The sequence below is a fragment of the Oratosquilla oratoria genome, chromosome 12, assembly GCF_046742065.1.
Source record: "Oratosquilla oratoria isolate Oo_2021 chromosome 12, ASM4674206v1, whole genome shotgun sequence".
NCBI classification, from domain to species: Eukaryota; Metazoa; Arthropoda; class Malacostraca; order Stomatopoda; family Squillidae; genus Oratosquilla; species Oratosquilla oratoria.
This window is the reverse complement of record NC_134788.1, coordinates 48,243,093-48,249,092: the sequence shown is the minus strand read 5'-3', so window position 1 is coordinate 48,249,092 and position 6,000 is coordinate 48,243,093. Positions and strand designations below refer to the sequence as shown.

General features: G+C 38.6%; 1 pseudogene; it reads right to left on the bottom strand.

Moving 5' to 3' along the window:
* Positions 1–1,745: 1,745 nt before the first annotated feature.
* On the bottom strand, positions 1,746–5,892 carry LOC143032064 (uncharacterized; annotated as a pseudogene).
* Positions 5,893–6,000: the final 108 nt, after the last annotated feature.

The window sequence follows — 6,000 nt, the reverse complement described above, 5'->3', positions numbered from 1 at the left end:
AAAAAGAAGGTGCAGCCTTCCAAAGGCTTCACCATTATTTCGAAGCTTAGAACAGACCTACATAATGAGATGGAGTGCCTACTTTTAATATGGTATGGTATGGTATATGACAAATAACATTTATCATTGTTATTTATTATTTTATCATTGTGTGTTATAGATACATATACCATAATATTTTTCCCCCTTACATGGGAGGTACCCAAAAGACAAAAGCATAGAAACCTCTCCCACCCATTTCATCCCCTACATATTCCACTCCCCTCTACCCTCTTCCCTCCCTCTTATCATAGCACCTCCTGGATGATGGGTCATCCCTGCATCCTGTCCACTGCCCTGTGTCAAAAGCAATGTCACAAGACACAGCACATCCACAGCAAGGCCGCTTCATTAATTCGGTGAACCCCCCCTCTCCGTCCCCTCGTGCAGAAAAGGAGATGGGGAGAAATCCCTTCAGGCTAGATCAATTTATTTCTCACACATACTCCCTCACCCCCCATCTCCCACCCACTCCCCCTCATGCACCACAGCATCATCCATACACAACCCTTTTCCAATCACCCCTATCTTCTGTCCTCTCTTGTCCTTCCTTAACAGACATTCCCCTCTTTCCCAAAGCCCCCTTTACCCCATCCATCCATCTCATCCTAGGTCAACCCCTCATGTTCACTCCTTCCACCTCTGCCTTCCACACCTCTTTTACTAATCTTTCTTCACTCATTCTTTCCATGTGTCCAAATCATCCCAATACTCTTTCATCAACCCTATCTCCCAACTCCCTTTCCACCTCTGTTCTCCTCCTCACCTCCTCACTTCTCACTCTATCTAGCCTAGTAGCTCCTATCATACTTCTCAGGTATTTCATCTCAAACACATTCAAACTCCTTCTCTCTTATGTTCCATGTTTCTGTGCCCCATACAGTGCTGTCAGCACAATCACTCCTTCATACAATCTCCTCCTAGCCTCCATTCCCAAATGTCTATTTCTCATTACACTTTTTAATCCCCCAAGGCATTTATACTCATTTCTCTTAATCTACATTCTACCTCCACCCTAACTCTTCCCTTTCCTGCCACATTCGCATCCAAGTACTGTCAAACCTTGGTTTTAAAGCATAATTTGTTCCAAAAATCTGTTCTAAAACCGAATTGTTTGAAAACCGAATCATATTTTCCCATTACAAATAATGTAAGAGATAAATTCATTCCCAAGCACCAGATGAATGCTTATTTACCTAATTACACTTTATATATCATATAATAAATAAAAAATATAAGCGTAAATCAAATGAAAAACATAACAGAAGTAAGGCCGCTTTAACACGAGTGTTTCTGTGCACATGTCGAACGGACGCACAGAAACACATCAGCTATTTGTACACGTGTTTGCCATGCATTCACATTTCACTGACCAGCAGGTCCCTGCTGCTGGCCTGCGGTGAGCGCTCACGCCCAAACCTTCCTTTCAGTCATCCACTATTAGCTCAAGATGGAGGGTGCACTGAAAAAAGCTGTGTATGTGTTTATGCAGTAATTCAAACAACAAAAAAGAAAAACCGTCATCAGCTTTGGACTCACCCTATAAACAACAGTAGATTCTTGCAGGGTGAATTTTACACCTTGTATGAAGACTTGAAAGCTGACAATGGCAAATTCTTCAACTATTTCAGGATGACATACCCAACCTTTCAGGAACTTTTAGCCAGAGTCACAGATGGTATCAAACAACAGGACACAAACATGAGGCCAGCCATTCCACCTGAAGAAGCAGTGGCTTGAAGCATCAGGTAAGAAAATACAGAAAAAACAAGTTTTAATATTCCTCTTTATTTTGAAGAAAGTACCGTAAATTAATGTTTTTTTTCATCTACTGTATGAATAAAAATATTCCACTGTAATAAAAATAAATTAATATGTTTTTTTCATCTACTGTATGAATAAAAGTATTCCACTGTAATAAATTTCTGCATTTTTTTCTGATTTACTGAATATCAAAATCATTCACTGAAATTACTGAATTATCATTGTTTGATGTGTATGATGCTGGAGAAGGAACTGACACACCAGGAGAGGGTGCTAATGGTTGGACCTGCGCACGGTTTTCAAGAGTGCTCACTGGATGTGGATGTATGTTTGTTGCTGCAGGAGGTCCATAGAATTGTGGGTGTGTCATTGCGGGTGAGGGATACTGTGGATAATAAGGGCATTGACTCTGTAAAGTCGGAAGCACGAGTGGAGAGGGATGAGTCTTGAATCACTGAGCGCCCACGGTGTCCAGGTTTGATGTTCTGCAGTGTAGCGAGTACTTGCATTCTAAATTCAATTTTTTGTTCATTGTTCAGTGTTCGCACTGAGAGTAACATGGACATCAAAAAATCCTTGTCGTCATATTCTTTCTCTTCAGAACCATCCATAAAATTTATAAGCTTCTCCTCAATTAAATTCCTCTTCTTTTTCTTGGGTTCAGCGCTTGTCTTTGGCTGTGTTATTGACAGGTTTTCGTTTGTATCTCCAGTTCCATCATCTGGTACATGATTAGGAACCAAAGTGTCAGTGGTTCCTATATTTTCACCCACTTTCCTGAGAAAAGATAGTTGCTCAGCAAATATGTAACGGTGTGTTTTCACAGCTCCCGATGCTAATTTACTCTCATCTTTCAATTTCTTGGAATTCCTTATATAAGCGTCACGAATACTCTTCCTGAAATATGAAATAACAAGAAATAACCATGAGAAAGTAAATTGAGAAAACAAAAGAGAAAAATATATATTCTTCTCATTGTCAACCAGAAAACTGGCATTGGTCATTGTGTGTGTGTGTGTGTGTGTGTGTGTGTGTTAATTTCATTCGTGGCTAAGTTGAGTAAGTGGTCAGGAATTGAACCTGCGCTGGTGCAGCGCATGGTTCACACCATAGCCCACTGCGCCACGGAGCGACAGTGTGTGTATTTCCCTAGTTGTATTTACCAAGTTGTATTTTGCGGGAAGGGGAGCTATGCTCGTGGTGTCCCGCCATTGTATCTCGCAGTGTCTAGTTTGCTTTTAAACTCATGAATGGTTTTTGCGCATACTATTTCATTATACAGTTTGTTCCAAGTGTCCAAAACTCTATGTGGAAAACTTTTTCTTCAGTTCTCTTCTATAGTTGTTTTTTTATTTTCTTTCCATGTCCTCTTGTGTTTCTTTTGTCCCAGTTAAGTAAGTTCTCTCTATCAAGTATCTCTGTGCCTTTCATGATTCTGTAGATGGTCAATAGGTCACCTCTCTCTCTTCTTTGCTCCAGTGTCGGTAACTCCAGTTTAGCCAATCTCTCCTTGTATGATAGGTTTGCAAGTGCAGGTGCCATTTTTGTAGCTGCTCTTTGGATTCTTTCTATTTTCTTTATATTCTTTTTGGTACTGGGGGGACCACAATGTCGCCGCATACTCTAGTCTAGGCCCTATCAATGTAACCAATATTTTTTTTATCATGTCTTTGTCCAAGTATGCAAATGCCACTTTTATTGATCTTAGCAAGTTATAAGTCTCCCCGACAATTTTGTTAATCTGTTTATCATAGGACAAGTCGTTTGTGATAATTACTCCCAAATCTTTTTCGGATCCTACCTTCTTTACTTCCTTGGTTCCAATTGTATATTTTCCTGATATTCTGTTTTTTGCTTTTTCCAAACTCCATTATGCTACACTTCTTAGTATTAAAGTCCACTTCCCATTTCTGACTCCAGTTCCAAACCCTATTTAGGTCTTCTTGCAGTGCTTCACAGTCCTTATCAGTTTCTACTTTCCTTAACAGTTTGGAGTCGTCAGCAAAGAAGCTCATGTAACAGTTCACATCCTCGTCCATGTCATTCATATTGATAGCAAACATTATTGGTGCCAGTATAGATCCTTGTGGTGTGTGTGTGTGTGTGAATTTATCTAGTTGTATTATACGGGAAGGGGAGCCATGCTCATGGTGATCCGTTTTTGTATCTTGCAAGATCAAGTTTGTTCTTAAATTGTTGCATTGTGTTTGCACACACTATTTCTTCATCCAATTTGTTCCATATATCTATCACTCTGTGTGGGAAGCTGTTCTTTTTCAGGTCTCTTCTGTAGTTATCCTTTTTGAGTTTCATTGCATGTCCTCTTGTTTTTCCTCTGTCCCATTTTAATAGGTCCTCTCTATCAAGGCATTCTTTTCCTTTCATAATTCTGTAGATGGTTATTAGGTCCCCTCATTCTCTTCTTTGTTCCAGGGTTGGTAATTCCAGTTCGGCCAGTCTTTGTATGTTAGGTTTGCAAATGTTGGAACCAACTTTGTCATTGCTCTTTGTATTCTTTCTAATTTTCTTGTATTCTTTTTTGTACTGGGTGACCATATCAGTGCCACATATTCCAGTTTTGGCCTTATCAGTGTTTGTAGTATTTTCTTGACCATTTCCTTATCCAGGTATTTAAAGGCTACCTTTATTGATCTCAACAAATTGTACATTTCTCTGACTATTTTATTTATATGTTTATCCGGCAACATATCTTTAGTGATGATTACTGCTAGGTCCCTTTCAGAATTCACTTTCTTTACTTCTTTTCCATCAATTTTATATTGTCCTGTTATTCTCTTCTTGCCTTTTCCAAATTCAATTATACTGCACTTTTTGATGTTAAATTCTATTTTCCATCTCTTGCTCCACTCTGAGACTTTGTTCAGATCCCTCGGCAATGAGTCACAGTCTATTTCAGAGTTTATTCTCTTTAATAATTTTGTGTCATCTGGAAAGTAGTTCATGTATCTATCAATGCCCTCATCCATGTCATTTACATATATAGCAAACTTTAGCAGAGCTAGTACTGACCCCTGTGTGATGCCACTACTCATTTCTTCCCATTTTGAATATTTGTCTCTGAGCACCACTCTCATTTTTCTTCCATTTAGGAAGTCCTCCATCCAATTCAATAGTTTTCCATGTATGCCTCCTATTGTTTCTAGTTTATATAGTAATTTATAGTGTGGTACCTTATCAAATGCCTTTTGTAGATCTAGGAATGCATAGTCTGCTCAGCCATCTCTTTCCTGCAATATACCTATCAACCTTGAATAGAAACAAACTAAATTGGTGGTACATGATCTTCCTTGTCTAAATCCAAACTGCCTGTATTTACCTAGTTGTATTTACCTAGTTGTATTTTACGGGAAGGGGAGCTATGCTCGTGGGGTCCCGTCTTCATATCTCATTTTATCTAAACTATTTTTAAATTCATGTATTGTTTTTGCACACACCACTTTCTCATCTAACTTGTTCCAACTGTCTATTACTCTGTGAGGAAAGCTGTTCTTTTTCAAATCTCTTCTATAGCTGTCTTTTTTTATTTTCTTTCCGTGTCCTCTTGTATTTCTGTCATCCCATTTGTGTGTGTGTGTGTGTGTGTGTATTTACCTGGTTGTATTATATGGGAAGAGAGCTATGCTCGTGGTGACCCGTCTTTGTATCTCTCAGCATCAAGTTTTTTCTTAAAATCTTGAATAGTGCTTGCACACACTGTTTCATTGTCTAAGTTGTTCCAAGTATCTATCACTCTGTGTGGGAAGCTGTTCCTTTTCAGATCTCTTCTGTAACTATCCTTTTTTAGTTTCTTTTAGTGTCCTCTTGTTTTACCATTATCCCATATTAACAAGTCATTCTTATCTAAGACTTCCATTCCTTTCATTATTTTATAGTCAGCAAGTCTCCTCTTTCCCTTCTTTGTTCCAAAGTTGGTCATTTTAGTTTGGACAGTCTTTCCTCATATATCAGTTCGGAAAGAGTTGGTGCTAGTTTTGTTGTTGCTCTTTGTATTCTTTCTAATATTATTGAATTCTTTTTGGTACTGGATGTCTATAGTGTTGTTGCGTACTCAAGTTCTGGTCTTATCATTCTGGTCATCTGTGTATTTACCTAGTTGTATTTTACGGGAAGGGGAGCTATGCTCGTGGTATCCCGTCTTCATATCTCATTTTATCTAAACTATTCATGTATTGTTTT